A 25,287-nucleotide genomic window follows, 5' to 3' on the forward strand; every position below is an offset into this window, starting at 1 on the left:
GTTTCCACTGTTTCCCCATTTTCACACACACACAAATTCAGAGAAATTTTATATATCAGATCATCAAGATATCATTTAGTATCATACAATTGTGCTATAAAAATATGAAAGCCTTGATGAATTTTAAATACATAATTGATCTAAGTGCTTTAAATATTTAATACTGTCCTTCCATATATTTTTTTCATATTTGTAAAGTAGCTGGTGGTTTTTCTTGTACAATTAAAATGTAAAATTACTTTCATAATAAATGAAGTCCTATAGTGATTTCCATTTTACAAATTCACTAGAGCCTTAAAGTCAAGTATTAAGTCAGTCTCTATTGTTATCCTGAGACACACACACACACACAATCAAGGGCACATACACATTCACACTAGCTGGCAGATTATTGAGAATGCAATTTTTCTGACTTAGAAAATAAAGCAAACTAAGAGGAACTTAAGGTCAATCACAGGTGTTTCTGGAACTCTTGCAGACAGCACAGTGAGTAAATGCAGGCTTGGCATTCAGTAAATATTTGATAACAAATGAATTCAGATCTATGTTCTTGCCTGAAAACTAAAATGACTTCTTCACCATGTGCTTGAATAAAAAGAAGTTTAATTACAAACTTGATCACAACTTTGGCTTCAATAGTTTTTAGACTCTAAAATACAATAACCAGATCAATTTATCAATAGACCACTTCATGATTGGTTTAGGATTGAGAACTAATGGCTTCTTCCAACGTAAATCTTCAGATTAAAAAATAAACTATTTACAGGCATCCAGCTGACATTTAATTTCAGTTCCTATAGAAACACATTAGAGAAAATGGGTGTTTTTTTAAAGAATTGTTTTCCCTGACATGTGTTGTAGTGTGATATTTGCACTGCTGTCTCTTCTCATTATGGATTGCATTGATTATGCAGCAGGAGTGTCAGAGTAACAGAGTGGTTTACTCCTCCATGGAACCATAACACAAATGAGGTAGTCTAGCTTACCTCGCTGGTCCTTATTGCCTAAGAAAATTTTTCTCAAATAAAATAAAATCAGATTTAACCATACTTTTCAAAAACAGATAAACAAAGGTCACTTCAGGGACTTTCATTAATGAATCGTGGAAATTGAAAATTAAGGGATTGATGTGTCCTGGTCAAATAATGAACTAGCAGAAAGTTTGTACAAAATCAGACAATCCAAAATTCTATCAGTGCATTCAGGCTCTATATAACCTGTGTAATGCTTAAAGATTTTCTTAAATAAGTCAGAATGGCAAAACAATAAGACTTTTGCAATTTTATATAAAAAAAATTATTGGTAGGATTTTTTTTTTTAAGACAAGACAATAAATATTGATCCTAAGGGGCAAATTCGGTATGTTTGACTCTGTTGTAACATCAAAAGACATCATGCAGAGAGAGAAAATAAAAGCTGCAGAACAGGAGAAAAGTTTAGTATCACATATAACAGACAAAGATTTTGTATTAAGCTTATACAGAAAGCTCTTACCAGTTGACAAGAAAAAATAGGAAAACATATCAGTTTTCACAAAAGAGGATAAAAGGAATATCTAAGTGGCTAAAATGTATAAGACCAAAATATATATTAGAGCAACACTATAATACTGCTAATATCCAAAGAACAGTTATAAACAAAAAACATTGAGAAGATGAAGCACGGAAGGATGAAGCCCAAGAGAGGTTCTTATATATTTCTAGAGGCAGAGAAATTTTAAAGTTTGGCATTATCTACTAAAGATGAACTTACACAAATACTCTTATTCAGCCAGTCTGTACCTAAGTACATAATCAATAAAAATGTGTATGCTTACACATCAAGAGATATTTACAAGAATAATCACAGCTCCATTATTTGTAATGGACAAAAATTGGGAACCATTAGATAATTATCAATAGCAGAAAGGGATAATGTATACATGTAATAGAATAATACATAAAAATTAAAAAAACTACAGCATGGATGAATCTCATAAACACAATGATTAAGAAGCTCAAATACAAAACAGTACATACTATATAATCCCAATTTGGTGATTTCTATCCAAAACATAATAAATTAAACATTAGGTCTTGTGATGCATATCACAACATGCAACAATTTTTAAAAAAGGAAAAAAAAAAGTGGAAAAAAATAACTGTCCTTGCAGTCATTAAGTTTTTAGATGAAAGGGAGGGAGCTGTGGTGGATAACTTCAGAAGGACTGGTGATTTCTCTATCTTGACCTGACTATTAGTTATGGGATAGTCTCTTGATAACAATTTCTTAAATCTTACAATTGTCTCATTTGTCTCATAGAATGCTCTGTTATGTGTTATTTCACAACAAATATATTAAAAATATGCAAGTGTCTAATACATATATTTTAAAACAACTGTCATTAATTACTGAAACAATACTAAGTTGGTAAATTATCAATTTTTGTATTGCATTTATTAAAAACTAAATTCTACATAATACTGGAGATTGTATCCTGTTGTTGAGTCACTATGTCATCTCCAACTCTTTACAACACCATGAATTGCAGCATGCCAGGCATTCCTGTCCTTCACTGTCTCCCAAAGTTTGCTCAGATTCATGTCCACTGAGTCAGTGATGCCATCCATCCATTTCATTCTGTCTCTCCCCTTTTCCTCTTGCCCTCATTCTTTCCTAGCATAAGAGTCTTTTCCAATGAGTATGAGAGTATCAGAATCATCAAGTGCTGTTAGTGAACCTGCTGATCAAACAAATTGGGGGAAATAATTTAACCATCCACATTAGGTACTTTTGTATATCAGTTCTAATCATTCTCATTCTAGAAATCTGCATAAATTAATCCAAAATGGGAAAAAAATGTATACAAAATGTTCTAATCATTGTATTATTTATAGAAGCAGCATTGGAAACCAAACAAATGGCCAATAATAGGAAATATTTGAATTAATTAAATTGGTGATTGGATATTTTTGAATATTGCATGTGTGTTAGTTGCTCAGTTGTGTCTGACTTTTTGCGACCCCATGGACTGTAACCCACCAGGCTTCTCTGTCCATGGAATTCTTCAGGCAAGAATAGTGGAGTGGGTTGTCATTTCCTTTTCCAGGGGATCTTGATGACCCAGGGGTTGAACCTGGGTCTCCTGCATTACAGGCAGATTCTTTACTGTCTGAGCAACTGGAGGGGAAGAGAAGTCCATTTTGACTGTTATGTATAGAAAATAGGTAGATATCAGGAAAAGCAGTTTGAAACAAATATTTTGGGTATGCTTTTACAATAAAATCATATGAATATTATTTCATTCTTCTCCTTTTTCCAGCTTCTTCATTAGAAAATCAAGAACATTTGTGTGTGAAAGAAAAATATGGTTTTGTTTTTTATTGTGTACCTTATGTTGAAAGAATGAATTTGAGATATAAAGTGGATTAGAGGGATCAGAATACTAGTTATATTCAATTTAAAACTGCATTTTCATATAATGTATTTCCCAGTACAAAATAATTGGATCAAATTCTATTTACTGTTTTCAGCAGAGCCTCTGCTCCACACCAAAAAATGCTTCTCTGAAGGAAAAAAAAAAAATTTTCTCTAAGCAGGCAGATCAAATCTTGGAGTAGCATCATTATTTCTTTCCATTGTTACCAGAAAATTTAGGGCAAAACTGTAGCTCTCTATTCCTAATGCTTTATCCAGTGGTTACCACATTTTATTCACATGGAAAATAAGGAATTATACTCCTAAGTAGCTTTTTCCATATACTTACTTAAAAGCTCAACCTATCTTCAGAGTGGTCATATGTTATCAGTGTACTGCAATGACTTGAACATTTTTCATAGAATTTTTCTATTGTTCAAATGACACATAGCTTTGTTCTCAGTATTAGACAATGCTTCTTTTCAAAGTTTACTTTAAGGAATATATATTTGAAGGTACATTGCTCATACATACACACACGCACACAATACATGCACAATATATACACACATATGTATACATGCACATATTTTGGTAGAACTATTGTTCTACAATAGTATTGTTACTACAGTTAACCTCATAAGACACATCTATTGTCTATTTTATATATATATATATATATATATATATTTTAATGATAAAGTAGGAAAATGCTGTGAGGATGTAGCTTATTTTTTGTTATTTCCCAAAGGTGATTATCTCATGCCCTCAGACACAAATTTAATTATCCACATCTTTACAATGCTTACTTTGCAAAGGAGAGCTATTTTTAGTAGTCATTTAATCTTTTCTTGAATCCAGTCACAGTATTTCCATATCCTCTCAGAACAGAAAAGTCTACAATTTTATCACATAATGCACTTGGGAGAGGAGAAAAATTTATTTTATAATTATTTTAAGTTTTATCTAGATTAATTAGGTCTGTAGAATAAAATTATTATTTTGCGTAATGTCTGAGCTTATGCATTGTCCTCTGTTAGAGATAAAAACAGGCAAAGGAGCTTGTAGCGCCTTAATAAATACTAAAGAACTTTATCAGGATAAAAGAGTTGTAAATGCAAATTCTGAATTAGCATTAACTTATTCCATTTCCCCTTCTGATTACATCCAGCTACTTTAAAATAAATTTTAATCAAATGTACGGTGTTTCTTTAGTGGTGGCAATTTTTATGCTAAGTATCATTTACTTTAATGAGAAGCAACTCTATTTTAAAGTTAACAATGTAAAAGCTTTTAGTAAACTTGAACAGAGTACCTACTATGATTCAGTTCTGTTCAGTTCAGTCGGTCAGTCATGTCTGACTCTTTGCGACCCCATGAATCATAGCACGCCAGGCCTCCCTGTCCATCACCAACTCACAGAGTTTACCCAAACTCATGTCCATCGAGTCAGTGATGCCATCCTGCCATCTCATCCTCTGTCATTCCCTTTTCCTCTTGCCCCCAATCCCTCCCAGCATCAGGGTCATTTCCAATGAGTCAACTCTTCGCATGAGGTGGACAAAGTGTTGGAGTTTCAGCTTCAGCATCAGTCCTTCCAAGGAGGCGCTAATCTAGAATTTTTTTTTTTTAATAAAAACATAATTCTTGTTCTCAAAAAATAGTCAGTATAAGACAAACTCAGATGAGAAGTGTATCTTGTATGCTACTCAAAAATTAATGAATGGATAGTACTTTTACCTTCTGGTGTTCAATATCATATGTAATACCATATTATCATTGAGAAAGCTATCTACTCACCATTTTTAATGAATACTATGTTTAGATTAAACTCTGCCACACATTTCATAAGAACATAAAGAATGATAGGAGAAACTTGTATAGTGGGTTAACCGTGTGTAAGGCACTGTTTTAAGCTCTTTACAGGCACTATGCCATTTAATCCAATAAAATAGTTATTGCAGTTATCCAATTTTCCATTGAAGAAAAGGAGTGAAGGTTGTAGAACCTTCAGAAATTTACTTTTAACATTTTTAACTTAAAATCCAGACAGGCTGATTCCAGAACCCACTCTGAAGCACATCAAGTACTCTTTACCTTCTAGTATAATGACTATTCAAGTTCATTAACTTGCAGTTTAACACTGGGATAAGTGTTAATCCCAATATATTATGTGTGTACATATTTTTTAATTTTTTAAATAGCAAAGATTTACTCTACAGCACAGAGAACTATACCCAGTATTTTGTAATAATGTATAATGAAATACAAGCTGTTAAAAAAATAAAATAAGCAAAAAGCCTTCAAGTTCCTATACTGCATATCTGCAGCCAACAAAGCATTGTAAATCACCTGCACGTGTGCATGGTGAGTTGCTTCAGTCATGTCCGACACCTTGAGACCCTATGGACTGTAGCCCACCAGGCTCCTCTGTCCATGGGATTCTCCAGGCAAGAGTACTGGATTCCCTGCCCTCCTCCAGGGGATCTTCCCGACCCAGGGATCAAACTGCTGTCTTCTGCATCTCCTGCATTGCAGGTGGATTCTTTACCCACCGAGCCACCTGGGAAGCCCCAACTGTAGTTCAATGTAAGAAAAGAAATGTATGGAACTTACATGCCACAATCTATCATGATATTACATAGATTGGCCAAACAAAAACTGGACAATTATCTAGTATAAAGATCTTGCAGAAAACATAACTCTATAAATGGTCTCACTAATGATAATGCTGTTTAAGTAATTAAAACTTCCCTGATGGCTCAGTGGTAAAAAGACTACCTGTCAATGCAGGAGACACAAGTTCAACCCCTGGTCCAGGAAGATACCACATGCCATGGAGCAAGAAAGCCCGTGAACCAGAATTGCTGAGCCTGTGCTCTAGAGCCCAGGAACCACAACTACTGAGCCCTCATGCCTCAACTACTGAAGCCTGCAAGCCCTAAAGCCTGTGCTCTGCAACACAAGAAGCCACCGCAATGAGAAGCCTACTTACCACAACTAGAGAGTATCCCCTGCTCATGACAACTAGAGAAAGGCCAGTGCAGCAACAAAGAGCTAGCAATGCAAAAAATAAACAAATGAATAAAATTATAAAAAAAGAAAACTATCTGAAAATGCTTTATTAAATAATCATATAATTTTTCTGATTAATTTGCTATAAGTCCAATCTTATAACTAACACTGTAACATGAAGCACCCTTGTTGCTAGTTAGCTTGCCTTCTTGTACAATTTTACCCTAGCATATACAGTTATACAATATCAATAACTAATAAAATGCAATAAATATTATGGTAAGATTATAGACTCTGAAATACTAGAAATCTTCATATTATGATGTACCTTAAGTAGTATCACTGAATTTTACAAATCAGGAAATTATTGCTTCTAGACATTTTAAATCATATTTATCTTAGTTTTTAAATATGTAAGTTCTAAAAATACATCATATCAAGAATATCTGATACAGACTTTTCACACTATCCAGTTCTGCTAATATTCCTTAAATGCATCCTGACAATAATGACATCACTGGGTAGAGGAGGAGGGGTTTGGGGGCCAGCCTCTGAGTCAGTCAGTGATGAGAGGCTGCACTTCAGTGTGAATCAAGTTACAATTAGAACTTAGTTATGGACTAATATGCCTATCTCTGGCATCTTTCCTTACATTTAAATTATTCTTCCATTTTTTCCTCCCTAAAGCCTTTCTTTCTGCTATCTCTAGTTCCCATAGAAGCCATCGATCTAAACACTCATTTATTTTTCTCTCTTTTGTTCGACTAGTGTAACATAAGAGATTATATTCTGTAAACTACCTTCTAGAGAAGAAAAATCAAAATGCAATCAAAGATGAGTTTGCCAAGTTTAAATTTTACAACTCTAAAAAACCAAGTGATTTTGTCCAAAGTGACACTTGTGCCCAAAACACTCTTGGTTTCTTTTCCCAACGGAAGGTGATTCTTCATACATTTCCTTTTCCTAAATGGGCACCTTGGCTTTTAAAATATCAATGGAATAGCTCACAGTTTCAAAGAATGCAGTCCTATGGACTGAGGACACAGCAGTGATAAAATTTGCTTCCCACATTGTAACTAAGCCAAGCTGATGGAACACTGCTATGTGTTTGGCCATTTCTGCCTAATGTCATTACAAATTTTTCTGACTTCAATCTCTGTCATTGGTAAATATACTTCATACTCAGTACTTCAACCTGGCAGCATGGCATCAACCCTCCAGGGAACAATCCCCAGGTATCACTGCCTTGGAGGCAGAGAGGCCTCAGTATATGTTTTAAGAAGTCAGGAAAATTTTATTGAAAAACTGTAATATTACCAACTTGAAAGTTTAAAACTTCAGTTATTAAGTGGTGCATCATTTTAGAATCATTTAGATCTAATTAGATAATATTTTAAATCAGATCTTTTATCACAGGTGGAAATAATTTTTTAAGTGTGATTTTGTTTTTGCAATTGAAGAAACAATTTAATTGTTACTTTCCACTGTTAATGAGAAATATAAAGTGTTTTATTACTTGTAAAATTTAAAATATGTTAATTTGGATTAAAGAATCTCTAACATATTGTGCAGGTTTAAAACCCAGGACAATGAATTTATCAACATCATTAGCAAATATGTATTATGATTTAAGGGGAAATAATCTATGATAATTGGAAATCTGCAATAGTTATTTATATCTGATTCTAATATAATATAAATATAATTAAATAAAAGTTTGATTTCAATTAACTCTAAAATTGTGATCACTCCAAAAATATCAACTACAGTCAAAAAAAAATTCCCACTTAAGATCATATGTTTCTTAAAAACTATTATTTTGCTAAGGTTAGAGATCTGAGACAAGGTGGCTTAAACAACAGAAATGTATCTTCTTACAGTTATGAGGTTAGAAATCTACAGTCAAGAAGACAGCAGATTTGATTTCCTCTGATGCTTCTTTTTAAAACAATCTTTTAAATCTCTCTGTATAATTTATTTGGATGTGTTGCATCTTAGTTGAGTTATGTGCGTCATTCACAGCAGCATGCAGGCTCTCTAGTTATGGTTCAGGGTTTAGTTTTCCTGTGGCATGTGGGATCTTAGCTCCTTGACCAGGGATTGAACTGATGTCTCTTGCATTTCAAGGTAGATTCTTAACCCATGGACCACCAGGAAAGTCCCTGATACTTCTCTTTGTCTTGTAGATGGCCCCTTTCTGGGATGTCCTCACATGGTCTTTTCTTTGTGTGTGCACAACCCTCATGTATTTGTGCCCCCAAATTTATTTTTCTTCCGTCAGTTCAGTTCAGTCACTCAGTAATATCCTACTCTTTGTGACCCCATGAATTGCAGCACGCCAGGCCTCCCTGTCCATCACCAACTCCCGGAGTTCACTCAAACTCATGTCCATCGAGTCGGTGATGCCATCCAGCCATCTCATCCTCTGTCGTCCCCTTATCCTCTGCCCCCAATCCCTCCCAGCATCAGAGTCTTTTCCAATGAGTCAACTCTTCACATGAGCTGGCCAAAGTATTGGAGTTTCAGCCTCAGCATCAGTCCTTCCAGTGAACACCCAGGACTGATCTCCTTTAGGATAGACAGGTTGGATCTCCTTGCAGTCCAAGGGACTCACAAGAGTCTTCTCCAACACCACAGTTCAAAAGCATCAATTCTTCGGCACTCAGCTTTCTTCACAGTCCAACTCTCACATCCATACATGACCACTGGAAAAACCATAGCCCTGACTAGACAGACCTTATTTTTCTTACAAGAACACAAATTAGATTGGATTAATTTAAACTCTAATGGCCTCACTCCGACATAATCCCCCCTTTAAATGTTCCACCTCCAAATACAGTCACAATCAGAGGTACTGGGTGTTAAGGCTTCCAAAGGTATGAATCTGAGAGGGGCACAATTCAGCCCACAACACTGACTTTTATTAGCATGATAAAGAAAGAACTGATATAAGAAACTGAGTTAGTTTGTCTGACTAAACCTGCAAAATTCTTAAAGATAGAAATAATGGATCATAAGATAATTTTTTGTTTGTTTTAAAATATGCTTCTACAGCCATTTAGTGAATGAATTCCTATTTCTCCAATTTCCTCTTCCCACTATATTAATTAACAGTGCAGACTGCTTATGCTCAGATGATTGTTAATTTGTTCTACAGGGGAAGCTTATACTCGTTGTTTTGTTTTTTAGTCACTATCATGTCCTACTCTTTGTGACCCCGTGGACCACCAGTTTCCTCCAACCATGGGATTTCCTAGACAAGAATATTGGAGTGGATTGTCACTTCCTTCTTCCTTCCAGTGGATTTTCCCCACCCAGGAAAAGAACCTGCTTCTCCTGAATTGCAGGTAGGTCCTTCACAACTCAGCCATCAGGGAGGTCCTAGCTTATACTCTTAAGAGTTCTGTCTTTACATAGAGCTTATACTCTAGTTCTCCATATAAGGATGGAACTCTCTAAACCTTGCAAAGCCTTTATATATAACTGATTTCTAAAATGTAGCCCATATGTAGCAGTATATGGAAAACTGTCTACTTGTGCGTGTTCTGGGTCTCAAAATTTTAATACTTTTATATCACCCAAAAAAATTAGAATTTTAGGAGGAAATTATATTAAGTAAACAGAGTTAAATTTTCACAGAAATGATAATATATGTTTATTTTTTAGCTCTTAAATCACTTAATTTGTGGTAAAACTTACTTGAAGGCAATTAACCAATTTCTATTAAAATCTAATGTCTAATAACATGCCTTTCACATTAGTCTCAAACTGGTAAGTTTCAGCTACCTTAAAATTGTAAGTTTAATAGAAGGAATTTTGAATTTTAAATGTTTATTTTGTAGTTGTCTGTATTTTCTAATTATTCTAAATTTATATTTGCAAACAAACATTTCAAATTATCTTGCTATACTATTTATTATAGATAGCTCTTAACAAAATAACAACAAGAAAAGATTCAGAAAAAAACAGGGTACTTCAGATATTCTGGACTTTAGTTAAGTCCACTATAAAGCCCACTATAAAGTTGGGGGAATAAATGCAATTACCAGTAGAAAATCAGTTGTAAGAGGTCAGATATTTAAGAGAAACCTAGATAAATACTTAGAGACTATTCTTCTTGATACATAGAAGGTGCCCAATAAATAGTTCTTGAATAAATGAATGCATATCACAGTCCTCCAATGAAGTCTTTGCCATCTCTGTCATAAATTCATTCTTAGTGATCAGATGTCAGGAATTTCTAATCAATATCTGGAGGAAATTCAACCTACAAATGCCTTAACCATACATAGCCAAACTGTATCTCAAATTTCTTAAATGCAATGACCTTTTTCTTTTTCTTTAGCTCAGCCACACATTGCCAGGATTGATCCTTGATCTTGTTTACCAGAAAGTGTATTACCTTAAAGCCCCATCTCAAAGGACCCATTCTTTTCCCAATGAAGTTATTTTAAGACAACACTTTGAACTGACAACAATTTTTCCTTGCCTTTAAACATTTAATTCATATTCTCCTGGAAAACTCTTATCTTTATATGTAACCTACATTTTCATTTTCTGTGCTAATGGCCTGTGAGTGTCTGATTAGTCATTCAGTCATGTCCAACTCTTCACTATCCCATGGACTATAACTCACCAGCCTCCTCTGTCCATGGAATTTTCCAGGCAAGAATACTGAAGTGTCCCGCCATTTCCCCACCCACCCACCCACCCACCCAGTGATTGAAACTGCGTCTCCTGAATCTCTTGCACTGGCAGGTGGATTCTTTACCACTGCACCATCTGGGAAGCCTACTAGCTAAATATTAACAAATAAATAATTTAACTGGTATCACTGTGATTTATTATTTACAAAATTATATCCTCATTTCTGAAGTAAACATTTACTAAAATCCTTTCTGCTCAAAATTCCATGCACCCTCACAACTCCAGTGTGAACTGATGATCTCATTCATATTCTATATTAAAAATTGGAGTTATTAGATACAAACACCATTATCTTCCCATTGCAAATATTACAACCTACCCAAATCCTCATTTTTACAATAGTTTGCTCATATTCAGTGATATCCAAAACCAACCCCTCCACATATGTTCAAAATCCCTCTACCTTTACCTTCAACTTATCAGCTCTATCCCCTGCATCATCACTCTATTACTCTACATTATGTTAGTACACTATATTGGTTCATTCCCATGAGCTTCTAAACCTGCTCTTCTTACAAGGCAAACAAACCAAATTCTTTTCTAGAAGCCAAATCACCTCCAGCTACCATCATGTTTCCCTACATGTTACTTTGCAGACATTAAGAAGAATGTGTTCACTCTTCCATGTTTTTATTGGCTTAAAGAAAATTAGTCCATTTTATTTTGAAATATTTACTTTTATAAGTTACAAATATAACATGGGATAAAATATTACAGAAAAACTTTCCCTGTATCAGTCCACTCTTTCCTCATATGGGATCTTTTTCACTCTTTCCTCAGAGGTCAGAGCAGTTTTCATTTAACCTTTTTCTATTTGTATATATATGTATCTTAATCCCATCATTTTATATTATAAATTTAGAATTAAATGAGGTCATAATGCACATAGTTTTTATGTTATTTTGATCTTTTATTTATTTAAAAAGACTCCTGGGCATTAGTTCCTGCCAATGTATATAAATTCACATTGTTTATATTAGCAACTATAGTTTTATTTGATCACTTTCATGTAGACAGATAAATAGTTTTAAATTTATTGGTATAATGAATAACATGGTAACAAAATGTTTTTATTTACTTGATTACTTACATATGAACATTTTCATTCAGTTAAGACTAGAATTTGCAAACATAAGCAAATATTGTAAGTTTAATTAAAAGTATTATTTTTTTTCAAAGACTTAGGTATGTCTATTGGGTGCATAGTGACACTTCAAAATTTTTTCTCCAAATTCTAATTGCACTGTGAATATGCACTTTTTAAGAAATAGATTCCTTGCAGACATAACTAAGTTGAGGATCTTGAGATGATATTATCCTGTGTTTAGAGTGGGCTCCAAATTCAATGACAAGTGTTCCTATAAGAGAAAAGAGAGGTACATTTGTTATATAGAGGCCAACAGGGGAGAAGGCCATATGAAGATGAAGGCAGAGATTGGAGTTATGCAGGGACAAGCCAAGGAATATTTGATGCCATCAAAAGCAGCAAAAGAAAAGATTCTCCCCTAGACCCTCAGAGGGCATACATCCTTGAAGCTACCTTGTTTTCAGACTTCAAGCCTCTACCACCATGATAGAAAAGATCTCTGTTGTTTTAAGCCACCAAGTTTGTAGTAATTTGATATATCATCCTCATAAAATTAATACAACAGTATCTTTCACATATATTATTCAAATATAACAGAAGTACATTTTCAAAAAACTTAACATCAAATTAAGAAAACACATAGTGTGGATATTATTGTTCTCTCCATTTTTGACATTTTTATAGTGAAACATTATAAAGCTGGGATCAAGATTGCTGGGAGAAATATCAACAACCTCAGATATGCAGATGACATCACCTTTATGGCAGAAAGTAAAGAGGAACTAAAAACTCTCTTGATGAAAGTAAAATAAGAGAGTGAAAAAGTTGGCATAAAGTTTCAACATTCAGAAAACGAAGGTCATGGCATCTGGTCCCATCATTTCATGGGAAATAGATGGGGAAACAGTGGAAACGGTGTCAGACTTTATTTTTTTGGACTCCACAATCACTGCAGATGGTGATTGCAGCCATGAAATTAAAAGATGCTTACTCCTTGGAAGAAAAGTTATGACCAACCTAGATAGCATATTCAAAAGCAGAGACATTATTTTGCCAACAAAGGTCCATCTAGTCAAGGCTATGGTTTTTCCAGTAGTCATGTATGGATTCAAGAGTTGGACTGTGAAGAAAGCTGAGTGCCAAATAATTGATGCTTTTGAACTGTGGTGTTGGAGAAGACTCTTGAGAGTCCCTTGGACTGCAAGGAGATCAAACCAGTCCATTCTGAAGGAGATCAGCCCTGGGATTTCTTTGGAAGGACTGATGCTAAAGCTGAAACTCCAATACTTGGGGCACCTCATGGGAAGAGTTGACTCATTGGAAAAGACTCTGATGCTGGGAGGGATTGGGGGCAGGAGGAGAAGGGGATGACAGAGGATGAGATGGCTGGATGGCATCACTCACTTGATGGACATGAGTGTGAGTGAACTCCAGGAGATGGTGATGGACAGGGAGGCCTGGCATGCTGTGATTCATGGGGTCACAAAGAGTCAGACATGACTGAGCAACTGAACTGAACTGAACTGAAAAATTAAACCTACACAAAAATTTTAAGAGAAATGACAGTGAACTTCACATACCCTTTAACTAGATTCACCAACTGTCATCATTTTGCCACATTTTCTTTATTCTTATCTTTATTTTTTTCCTGAATCACTAGAGAGTAGTTTACAGACATAATGAAACTTCACCTTTACATACTTCAGTGCATTTCCAGAGAATAATGACACTGACATTTTGGAAGAGTGCAGAATAGTTCTTTTGTAAAATGTCCTTCACTTTGGATTTGTCTGATTGTTTCTCCTGATTAAACAAAAGTTTTAGGGTTTGACTGGAATAGTAAATAACATTATGTCTTTCTCAGTACATAACAGCATAAAAGTCATCAAGTACCCCACATTGTTAAGAGAGCCAGAAAGGAGCTGAGGAAAACAGATACCAGATTATTTTTTTTTTACTAGATTTGTTATTAGTATCATCATCAAAGTGCCCTAGACCCAAACCTTCTACCACTAGCTCTAAATATATATAAATCTTCCAACGTCTTGTCAAGGGAAGGGGCCACTCCAAAGAAATCAATCTCAGAGCCGAGAGTTACTTCAAGTAAAATAAATGAGCATCTCATTCTCTGGATGGACTTCTGCCATACAACAAACTGGCTGTTCTTCCTAGCTTAACAACAGCAAAAAGAGAAAAGCAATGGTAGTTCTATGTCAAAAGTAGGATGTAGAATACCAGCAGATCCCTACCAGGTATGAGGTTTTGTCAGAATTTCCTGTGAGTTAAGTGAAAGTTAAGGAAGATATCCAGTTCAACTGAACTTGTTGGCACCAAAAATGTGTGTGTTAAATCGCTTTACTCATGTCCAACTCTTTGCGATCCTATGGATTGTAGCTCGCCAGGCTCCTCTGTCCATGGGATTCTCCAGCAAGAATACTGGAGAGGATCACCATGGCCTCCTCCAGGGAACCATCCTATGGCTCCTGCATAAGTGGATTCTTTACCGCTAGTGCAACCTGGGAAGTTCCTGGCATCAAAAATAATGACCAGTAAATGAGGAGCCTCTGGAGGCAAAGCTGATGCTGCCTGTTAAACTGAGATCTCTTCACTAGAGGAGGCTCCCACAAATCCCTCGACTCCTCACATCTGGAGCACTAGTTATAGCCACAACAGCCAGAGAAACATCAGCAACAGAGGACTGAAATTATAAACCTAAGTAACTAAAAATAAATCAACCAACAACCTAGAGTCTAATTTCTCAGGTACCTCTTCCCTGCCCAAATATGAGAAAAAAAAAAATGTAATGGAAGAATGACAGATGGAAGAGAAGCAGAAAGATTATCCACTTTTCAACTTCAAGTATTTTTTAAATTAATTTATTTATTTTAATTGGTGGCTAATTACTTTACAATATTGTAGTGGTTTTTGCCATACATTGACATGAATCAGACATGGGTGTACATGTGTCCCCCATCCTGAACCCCTCTCCCATCCCCCTCCCCATCCCATCCCTTAGGGTCATCCCAATGCACAGGCTCTGAACTCTCAGTCTCATGCATCGAACCTGTACTGGCAATCTATTTCACATATGATAATATACATATTTCAATGCTGTTCTCTCAAATCATCCCACCCTCATCTTCTCCCAGAGTCCAAAAGTCTATTTTCATTTGTGTCTCTTTTGCTGACTTGAATATAGGGTCATTCTTACCATCTTTCTAAATTCCATATATATGTGTTATTATACTGTATTGGTGTTTTTCTTTCTGGCTTACTTCACTCTGTATAATAGGCTCCAGTTTCATCCACCTCATTAGAACTGATTCAAATGCATTCTTTTTAATAGCTGAGTAATATTTCATTGTGTATATGTACCACAGCTTTCTTATCCATTTGTCTGCTGATGGACATCTAGGTTGCTTCTATGTCCTAGCTGTTGTAAACAGTGCTGCAATGAATTTTGGGATATACATGTTTCTTTCAATTTTGGTTTCCTCGGTGTGTATGCCCAGAAGTAGGATTGCTGGGTTGTATAGGAGTTCTATTTCCAGTTTTTTAAGGAATCTCCACACTGTTCTCCATAATGGCTGTACTAGTTTGAATATCCACCAATGGTGTAAGAGGGTTCCCTTTTCACTGCACCCTCTCCAGAATTTATTGTTTGTAGACTTTTTGATAGCAGCCATTCTGACGTCATGAGATGGTACCTCATTGTGGTTTTAATTTGCATTTCTCTGATAGTGAGTGATGTTGAACACCTTTTCATGTGTTTGTTAGCCATCTATGTGTCTTCTTTGGAAAAATGTCTGCTTAGTTCTTTGGCCCATTTTTTGATTAGGTCGTTTGTTTTTCTGGAATTGAGCTGCATGAGCCACTTGTATATTTTTGAGATTAATTCTTTGTCAGTTGCTTCATTTACTATAATTTTTTCCCTTTCTGAAGGCTGTCTTTTCACCTTGCTTATAGTTTCCTTTGTTGTGTAAAAGCTTTAAAGTTTAATTAGGTCCCATTTGTTTATTTTTGCTTTTATTTCCATTACTCTGGGAGGTGGGTCATAGAGGATCCTGCTTTATGTCAGAGAGTGTTTTTCGTATGTTTTCCTCTTGGAGTTTTATAATTTTTGGTCTTATTTAGATCTTTATTTTATTTTAAGTTTATTTTTGTGTATGGTGTTAGAAAGTGTTCTAGTTTCATTCTTTTACAGGTGGCTGACCAGTTTTCCCAGCACCACTTGTTAAAGAGATTTTCTTTTCTCCATTGTATATTCTTGCCTCCTTTGTCAAAGTTAAGGTGTCCATAGGTGCATGGGTTTATCTCTGGGCCTTCTGCTTTGTTCCATTAATCTATATTTCTGTCTTTGTGACAGTACCATACTGTCTTAATGGTGGTAGCTTTGTAGTATATTCTGAAGTCAGGTAGGTTGATTCATCCAGTGCTATTCTTCTTTCTCAAGATTGCTTTGGCTATTCGAGCTTTTGTAGTTCCATACAAATTATGAAATTATTTGTTCTAGTTCTCTAAAAAAATACCATTGGTAGCTTGATAGGGATTGCATTCAATCTATAGATTGCTTGTAGTATATTCACTTTCACTATATTGATTCTTCTGATCCATGATCATGGTCTATTTCTCCATCTATTAGTGTCCTCTTTGATTCCTTTCATCAGTGTTTTATATTTTTCTATATACAGGTCTTTTGTTTCTTTAGGTAAATTTATTCCTAAGTATTGTATTCTTTTAATCGTAATGGTGAATGGACTTGTTTCCTTAATTTCTCTTTCTGTTTTCTCATTGTTAGTGTATAGGAATGCAAGCGATTTCTGTGTGTTAATTTTATATCCTGCAAGTTACTATATTCATTGATTAGCTCTAGTAATTTTCTGGTGGAGTCTTTAGGGTTTTCTGTTGAGGATCATGTCATCTGTAAACAGTGAGAGTTTTACTTCTTCTTTTCCAATCTGGATTCCTTTTATTTCTTTTTCTTTTCTGATTGCTGTGGCCAAAACTTCCAAAACTATGTTAAATAGTAGTGGTGAGAGTGGGCACCCTTGTCTTGTTCCTGACTTTAGGGGAAATGCTTTCAATTTTTCACCATTGAGGATAATGTTTGCTGTGTGTTTGTCATTATGGCTTTTATTATGCTGAGGTATGTTCCTTCTATGCCTGCTTTCTGGAGGTTTTTTTTTTTTAATCAAAAATGGATGTAGAATTTTGTCAAAGGATTTCTCTACATTTATTGAGATAATCATATGGTTTTTATCTTTCAATTTGTTAATGTGGTGTATCACATTGATTTGTGAATACAGAACAATCTTTGCATCCCTGGGATAAAGCCCCCTTGGTTATGATGTATGATCTTTTTAATATGTTATTGGATTCTGTTTGCTAGAATTTTGTTAAGGATTTTTACATCTATGTTTATCAGTGATATTGGCCTGTAGTTTTATTTTTCTGGGGCACCTTTGTCTGCTTTTGGTATTAGAGATTGTGGCTTCTTAGAATGAGTTTGGAAGTTTACCTTCCTCTGCAATTTTCTGGAAGAGTTTGAGTAGGATAGGGTTCACTTCACTTCAGTTGCTCTGTCGTGTCTAACTCTTTGTGAGCCCATGAACTGCAGCACACCAGGCCTCCCTGTCCATCACCAACTCCTGGAGTCCACCTAAACCCATGTCCATTAAGTCAGTAACGCCATCCAACCATCTCATCCTCTGTCATCCCCTTCTCCTCCTGCCCTCAATCTTTTCCAGCATCAAGGTCTGTTCAAATGAGTCAGCTCTTTGTATTAGGTGGCCAAAGTATTGGAGTTTCAGTTTCAACATCAGTCCTTCCAATGAACACCCAGGACTGATCTCCTTCAGGATGGACTGGTTGGATCTCCTTGCAGTCCAAGGGACTCTCAAAAGTCTTCTCCAACACCACAGTTCAAAAGCATCAACTCTTCGGCACTCAGCTTTCTTCACAGTCCAACTCTCACATCCATACATGACCAATGGAAAAACCATAGCCTTGACTAGACGGACTTTGTTGACAAAGTATTGTCTCTGCTTTTAGCTCTTCTCTAAAATTTTGGTAGAATTCACCTGTGAAGCCATCTGGTTCTGGGCTTTTGTTTGTTGGAAGATTTTTTTTTTTATTACAGTTTGATTTCTGTGCTTGTGATGGATCTGTTAAGATTTTCTGTTTCTTCCTGGTTCAGTTTTGGAAGATTATACTTTTCTAAGAATTTGTTCATTTCTTCCAAGTTGTCCATTTTATTGGCTTATAGTTGCTGGTAGTAGTCTGTTATGATCCTTTGTATTTCTGTGTTGTCTGTTGTGATTTCTCCATTTTCATTTCTAACTTTCTTGATTTGATTCTTCTCCCTTTTTTTCTTGATGCATTTTTCTAATGGTTTGTCTATTTTATTTATGTTAGTTTTAATTATTTTTGCTTCAGTCTCCTTTGTTTCATTTTAATTTATTTCTGCTCTACTTTTTATGATTTCATTCCTTCTACTAACCCTGGGGTTTTTTATTTCTTCTTTTTCTAGTTGCTTTACTACCTAACTTTAGTAAAGTTAGGTTATTTATTTGATTTTTCTCTTGTTTCTTGAGGTAAGCTTGTATTGCTATGAACCTTCCCCTTAGCACTACTTTTACTGGTTTTGGGTTGCCATGTTTTCATTTTCATTCATTTCTATGCATATTTTGATTTCTTTTTTGACTTCTTCTGTGATTTGTTGGTTATTCAGAAGCATGTTGTTTAGCTTCCATATGTTTGTATTTTTAATAGTTTTTTTTTTTCCCTGTAGTTGACATCTAATCTTACCACATTGTGATCAGAAAAGATGCTTGAAATGATTTCAATTTTTTTTTAATTTACCAAGACTAGATTTATGGCCCAGGATGTAATCTATCCTGGAGAATGTTCCATGTGCACTTAAGAGAAAGGTGAGATTCATTATTTTGTTGTGAAATGTCCTATAGATATCAATTAGGTCTAACTGGTTCATTTTATCATCTAAAGTCTGTTTTTCCTTGCTAATTTTCTGTTTAGTTGATCTATCCATAGGTGTGAGTGGTGTATTAAAGTCTCCCACAATTACTGTGTTACTGTTAATTTCCCCTTTCATACTTGTTAGCAATCGCCTTACATACTGCAGTGCCCCTTTGTTGGGTGCATATATATTTATAATTGTTTTATCTTCTTCTTGGATTGATCCTTTGATCATTACATAGTGTCCTGTGTCTCTTTTCACAGCCTTTATTTCAAAGTCTGTTTTGTCTGATATGAGTATTGCTATTCCTGCTTTCTTTTGGTCTCCATTTATGTGAATTCAACTTCAAGTATTAATAATTTGCTCTGAATCCTGGTTTGTGCTGGGAGATGGTATGGGCTGAAGCTGAAACTGAATATGACTTGAAAGTTTAAGATAGGATAGAATTAGTAATAATGGAATGTGTAACAATAAATGAAGACATCTCCCCAAAATGTTAAAGGACACATAGAACAGGATAACAGAAGGATCTTTACTACTGTGATTAAAGAAAACAAGCTTCCTTTATGTTCCTATCCTACTGAGTTTAGACTATTCAATGAAATGGTTATATTTGTTATTGAGATTGTCTTTCAGCTTTCTAAAACTGTTCTTTCTATTTGCTTTAAAATGTGTCTGATGATGATGCAAAAAGTCTCAAAGAATGCCAAGGGTGAATCATAAAAATAGTATTTCTTCTGAGGTATCTATTTGCCATGAAGTGATGGGACCAGATGCCATGATCTTCATTTTCTGAATGTTACACTTTAAACCAACTTTTTCACTCTCCTCTTTCACTTTCATCGAGGCTTTTTAGTTCTTTTCACTTTCTGCCATAAGGGTGGTGTCATCTGCATATCTGAGGTTATTGATATTTCTCCCGTCAATCTTGCCAGCTTGTGCTTCTTCCAGCCCAGCGTTTCTCATGATGTACTCTGCATATAAGTTAAATCAGCAGGGTGACAATATATCAGCAGCCTTGATGGACTCCTTTTCCTATTTGGAACCAGTCTGTTCTTCCATGTCCAGTTCTAACTGTTGCTTCCTGACCTGCATATAGGTTTCTCAAGAGGCAGGTCAGGTGGTCTGGTATTCCCATGTCTTTCAGAATTTTCCACAGTTTATTGTGATCCACACAGTCAAAGGCTTTGGCATAGTCAATAAAGCAGAAATAGATATTTTTCTGGAACTCTCTTGCTTTTTTGATGATCCAGTGGATGTTGGCAATTTGATCTCTGGTTCCTCTGCCTTTTCGAAAACCAGATTGAACATCTGGAATTTCACGGTTCACGTACTTCTGAAGCCTGGCTTGGAGAATTTTGAGCATTACTTTACTAGTATGTGAGATGAGTGCAACTGTGCAGTAGTTTGAGCATTCTTTGGCATTGCCTTTCTTTGGGATTGGAATGAAAATTTACCTTTTCCAGTCCTGTGGCCCCTGCTGAGTTTTCCAAATTTGCTGGCATATTGAGTGCAGCACTTTCACAGCACCATCTTTTAGGATTTGAAATAGCTCTACTGGAATTCCATCACCTCCACTAGCTTTGCTCTTAGTGATGCTTTCTAAGGCCCACTTGACTTCACATTCCAGGATGTCTGGCTCTAGGTGAATGATCACACCATCATGATTATCTGGATCGTGAAGCTCTTTTTGGTCCAGTTCTTCTGTGTATTCTTGCCACCTCTTCTTAATATCTTCTGCTTCTGTTAGGTCCATACCATTAAATACACTGTAACTTATTCTAAATTCAAACTTGGTAAATAAGTCTTACAGGCAACTGGCAAGGTCACACATAGTATAAGAAAGTAAACACCTAAGTGTGGAAATCAGAAAGAAAAATTAAAATTTGGGGGTGGGGGAGATCTCATCATTTTAATTTCCTATGTGCTCTGGTAGATATATCATAGCTTCTTAACATCACAGCCAACATCATTTCCTATGATCAGCTATATGACTCAATGTTTCTGTGGTATAAAGACAATTTGCTCTAGAAAATAAATTAAGGGAGAATAGAGTAAGCAGGTAGTAATCGTTATCATAAAGTGGAATAAAATACAAAACAGTAGAAAGAAAACCGTCTCCTAAACAGAAAACACAATAGTACTAGAGGGTGTCCTGAAAATCACAGTGCAGTTCTGAGTCTCAATAACTTCAGAAGTGTAATGGCCCAATGATAAAAAGAATCATTTGAAAATTTAATTACTCTGACTTATTTCCTTTTGAAAGTTTTGAATTTTATATATAATTGTAATAGTTTTAATAAGGCAAATAAAGGGGATAATAGTCAAATATGAGAAAATTATTCATATAATTACCAACTTTGTTGCATCACTAGAGACGGGACAGCCAAATCAGAAATTAACACAAGCCTAGAGAGTCTTCAATTTAAACATAACCCCTCTAGATCACTTTTATCTTATTCTCTACTTTTATTCTTAATAAGAAAAACCGATTAATTTTAAGTAGTCGGAGGTGGCACTAGTGGTAAAGAATCTACCTGTAATGCAGGAGATGCAAGAGATGAGGATTTGATCCCTGGGTCGGGAAGATCCCCTGAAGTAGAAAATAGCAATCCACTCCAATATTCTTGCCTAGAAAATCCCATGGGCAGAGAAGCCTGGTGGTCTACAGTCCATGGGGTCACAAACAGTTGGACACAACTGAACACACACACATATGCACACAAGCATAAAACTTATAGGATTGGAATAAAATATTATCTGACCCAATTCAAACATTCATATTTCTTCAAACTACTATTGCTCAGATTATTTTTTAAGTGAGCATGTCAGTGTTAAAAATTCAGCAGTTAAGACTCTATAGATATAATGTTTTAACATTTAATGCAATTGCATATTGTAAAAAAAAAATTAAAGTTTGATGCAATGAATTTAATCACTGAAAAATTAATCAGAAGTATATGAATTTATTATCAAGTACTCCCTCCTCTTTGGGAACAGAATTATCAGATTTGAAAAAAGTTGATAAAATTAAATGTCCATATGACCAAACACAGTATTCTTAAATGCCTTAGTTTATGAAAAAATTTAAAAAGCAGTAGAACATTTCTGATATATTTTATTGGTAGGAGCTAAGACACTTCAGTCGTGTCTGACTCTTTGCAACCTATGGACTGTAGTCTACCAGGCTCTTCTATCCATGAGATTCTCCAGGCAAGAATACTGTAGTGAGTTGCTATGGAAACTGTGCCTCTTGCATTTCCTGCATTGGCAGGTGGGTTCTTTACCACTAGTGTCACCTGAGAAATTTTTACTAAATAATTCAGCTTAATTTATATTGCAAAATGCATGGAAATTAAGTAACAGCTGATCCAAGTTCTAATGTAGGTTTCTGTTATTTTCTGATTGAATGATCCTTAAAAAATTATTTAAACACCTTGATACCTGTTTATCTTTTTTTTTTTTTTTACACACCCTAGTGTTAAGGATGAAGACAAAGATTAAATAAAAACAAAACACATTGTACACATAACCCAACAGGGTTAAAGATGCCTCCTGGGTATACCGATTTTAGATGAGGTAGAATCATCAACATTAATTTGAACTATAGTGTCATATATTTGTAAGTGGTAAACAACAAAGTTTTATGCACAGTTTGTCTTTCATTTATATGATATCAGAAATTCTATCTCAGATATTTAATAATACATTCATAATTTCAGGAAAAGGAAAAATTATTTGAAGGATATATGTGTTTTAGCTGAGAGATGAGTCAGGGCTAATATCTCAGCAAAAGGAAATTCACCATATTCAATGGTTTTTATTTTGCCCAATAAAACTATAGCTATTCACAAGTCAACTTGTTAAAAGTCTTGAGAAAAACCATAATTTCACAAAATTATGCATGATGGAATCTGACACATAGTATACTCTTAAGAGATTGAGGGTCTAATTGACTAAGGACTAATACAAGTAAATTCTTTGATTAGAATTTGACATTTGTCATGAAAGAAATAACTGTGTATTAGGACCCATGCAATCCTCTGAGAAAACTGTTCCACTAGGCAGAATTCATCATGAAATTTAGGACTTTCATCTTATGCCAATCATACTGAGGGACACAAAAAAGACAAACAAAAATCACTATGTGCCTAGAAAAAGAGGTCTGAAAGACAACAGACTAAATTTCACGCAGTACTTTTTTAAAGGTTGAAGGATTATAAGGATAGTATAAGGTAGAAGGATAATTTTAATTCTTTTGTTTTATGTTCCAAAATTCTCTTTAATAAGCATGAATTTTTTTAAAAAAAGTTGATAAAATAAAGCAGATATATAAAAAGAATGTATTTATAATATATTAAACAATAATAAAGAGTTTATAATTTGAAATAGCACTTAATTACAGGCATAAAGTTTTACCAGACTTGAGCTTCTATTTATTATTACCTCATAATTGATTGTACATATATCCAGTTCTTTTTATTTCAGTTTAAAATAAAGCACACTTACTTGCATTTTTGATCACAAAAAATATCTCAACCCTTTTCCTGCTGAAATTATTCACTTCTCTAGCTAGTTCACTTGTGTGTACAATCCCAATCCACATATCTTACATTTTCAAAAAGGTATTTCTCATTCAACTAAATGCATTCTCATAAACAATATTTGTCAACAGTGCTATCAAAGTGAATGATTAGGCACATTTATCACAGACATGAATTATGTTGATAGTTATGAAGGAACCACAGTGTACATTTGGTAATATAGCTAAATGGCTGAATGGCTTCATTTTACTGTGGCTCACTAAGCAAGAATTTATCATTTTTTTCCATGCTTCTCCTTGCCATTGGCGGGTAAAGAAACAGGAGACTTAAGTTTATATCCACTACTTTCATTATTTAAAAAAAAAAAAAAGCAACTTCAAGGAAATGAAGATATCAAATTTAAACTGAAATATTTTCTTCATTCTGGTTTCTTATATGGATTAATTTTAGTTCTGGAAGAGACATAGAAATTAGCATAAAATCTAGGCACCCAGTTTACCTATATGCCTTTCACTGAGAGATTTTTAGTTTCCTATTAGGTAATACAACAGTGTAATATGCTATAAAATATTACACATCATTAGCAAATCCATTCATTCCTATTTTAAACTGTCAAGTTACATCATGAGCTCATAAAGTCATTACACAAAAATATGTACCTTCTATCTCCCTCTTATCCTAAAAGTAACAACAACTCTAATTTTGACAGTCTATAGAATCAGCTGTGCAATGCATTGATTAAAAAGTGTGAGGAGTTTTCAAACAATAGAATTCAGAAACAATAGGATTACTAGGGGAAAAGATAATAGTAAAGCACAGCTAAAATATGCAAAGGAGAGAATTGTTCTGGAGATAGGAACAAGCTGTTCTCTTAGACAAGAATGAATAGATAGCAAAAGACAAAGGGGACTCTGAGATTATCATGAGATTAAATGGATCTGACATTCTGAAAGCTAATATAATGCCTAAATCAAGTAGAGACAAAAGTGGTATTTACAAAAGTGCTAAGGCAGTGAGTTCGGAACCTGAGATCTGAAAAGATAGGGTCTGCCCCTAGATAGCTGGCAAACCCTGGAGGACTAGAGGTAAACTTATCAGAAAAGTGAGCTAGTGGGAACTGTTACTAGTTTTGCAGCTAAATATTCTGGAAGAGTTGATGCTGAAGCTGAAGCTTCAATAATTTGGCCACCTGATGCAAAGAACCAACTCATTGGAAAAGACCCTGATGCTGACTTTGTGATTGAATAATAGCAACAACAACCTCATACTGTTACTGGTGGCAAACTCCAAACCTGTACAATCAAAATCAGAACCACCAATACTCAAAATAGAACTTAGCAAAAATGAATTAACAGCCACACATAGGAAAATATAACACAGAGCATGCCAGTAAATGTTTAATAACCAATTCTTAAGAAATAAGGTAAAAGGTTCTGATATGTAGCATTGATGATTAATACTGTATATATATTTCCACCATGACCTCCTTCAAACTAACAATGTCATGCCACTGAATGGAGCTGGGGGAAAAGGCATACCATCAACTCTCTAGGCCAGTGTGA

Source organism: Oryx dammah, unplaced genomic scaffold (assembly GCF_014754425.2).
Source record: "Oryx dammah isolate SB20612 unplaced genomic scaffold, SCBI_Odam_1.1 HiC_scaffold_2, whole genome shotgun sequence".
Lineage (NCBI taxonomy): Eukaryota > Metazoa > Chordata > Mammalia > Artiodactyla > Bovidae > Oryx > Oryx dammah.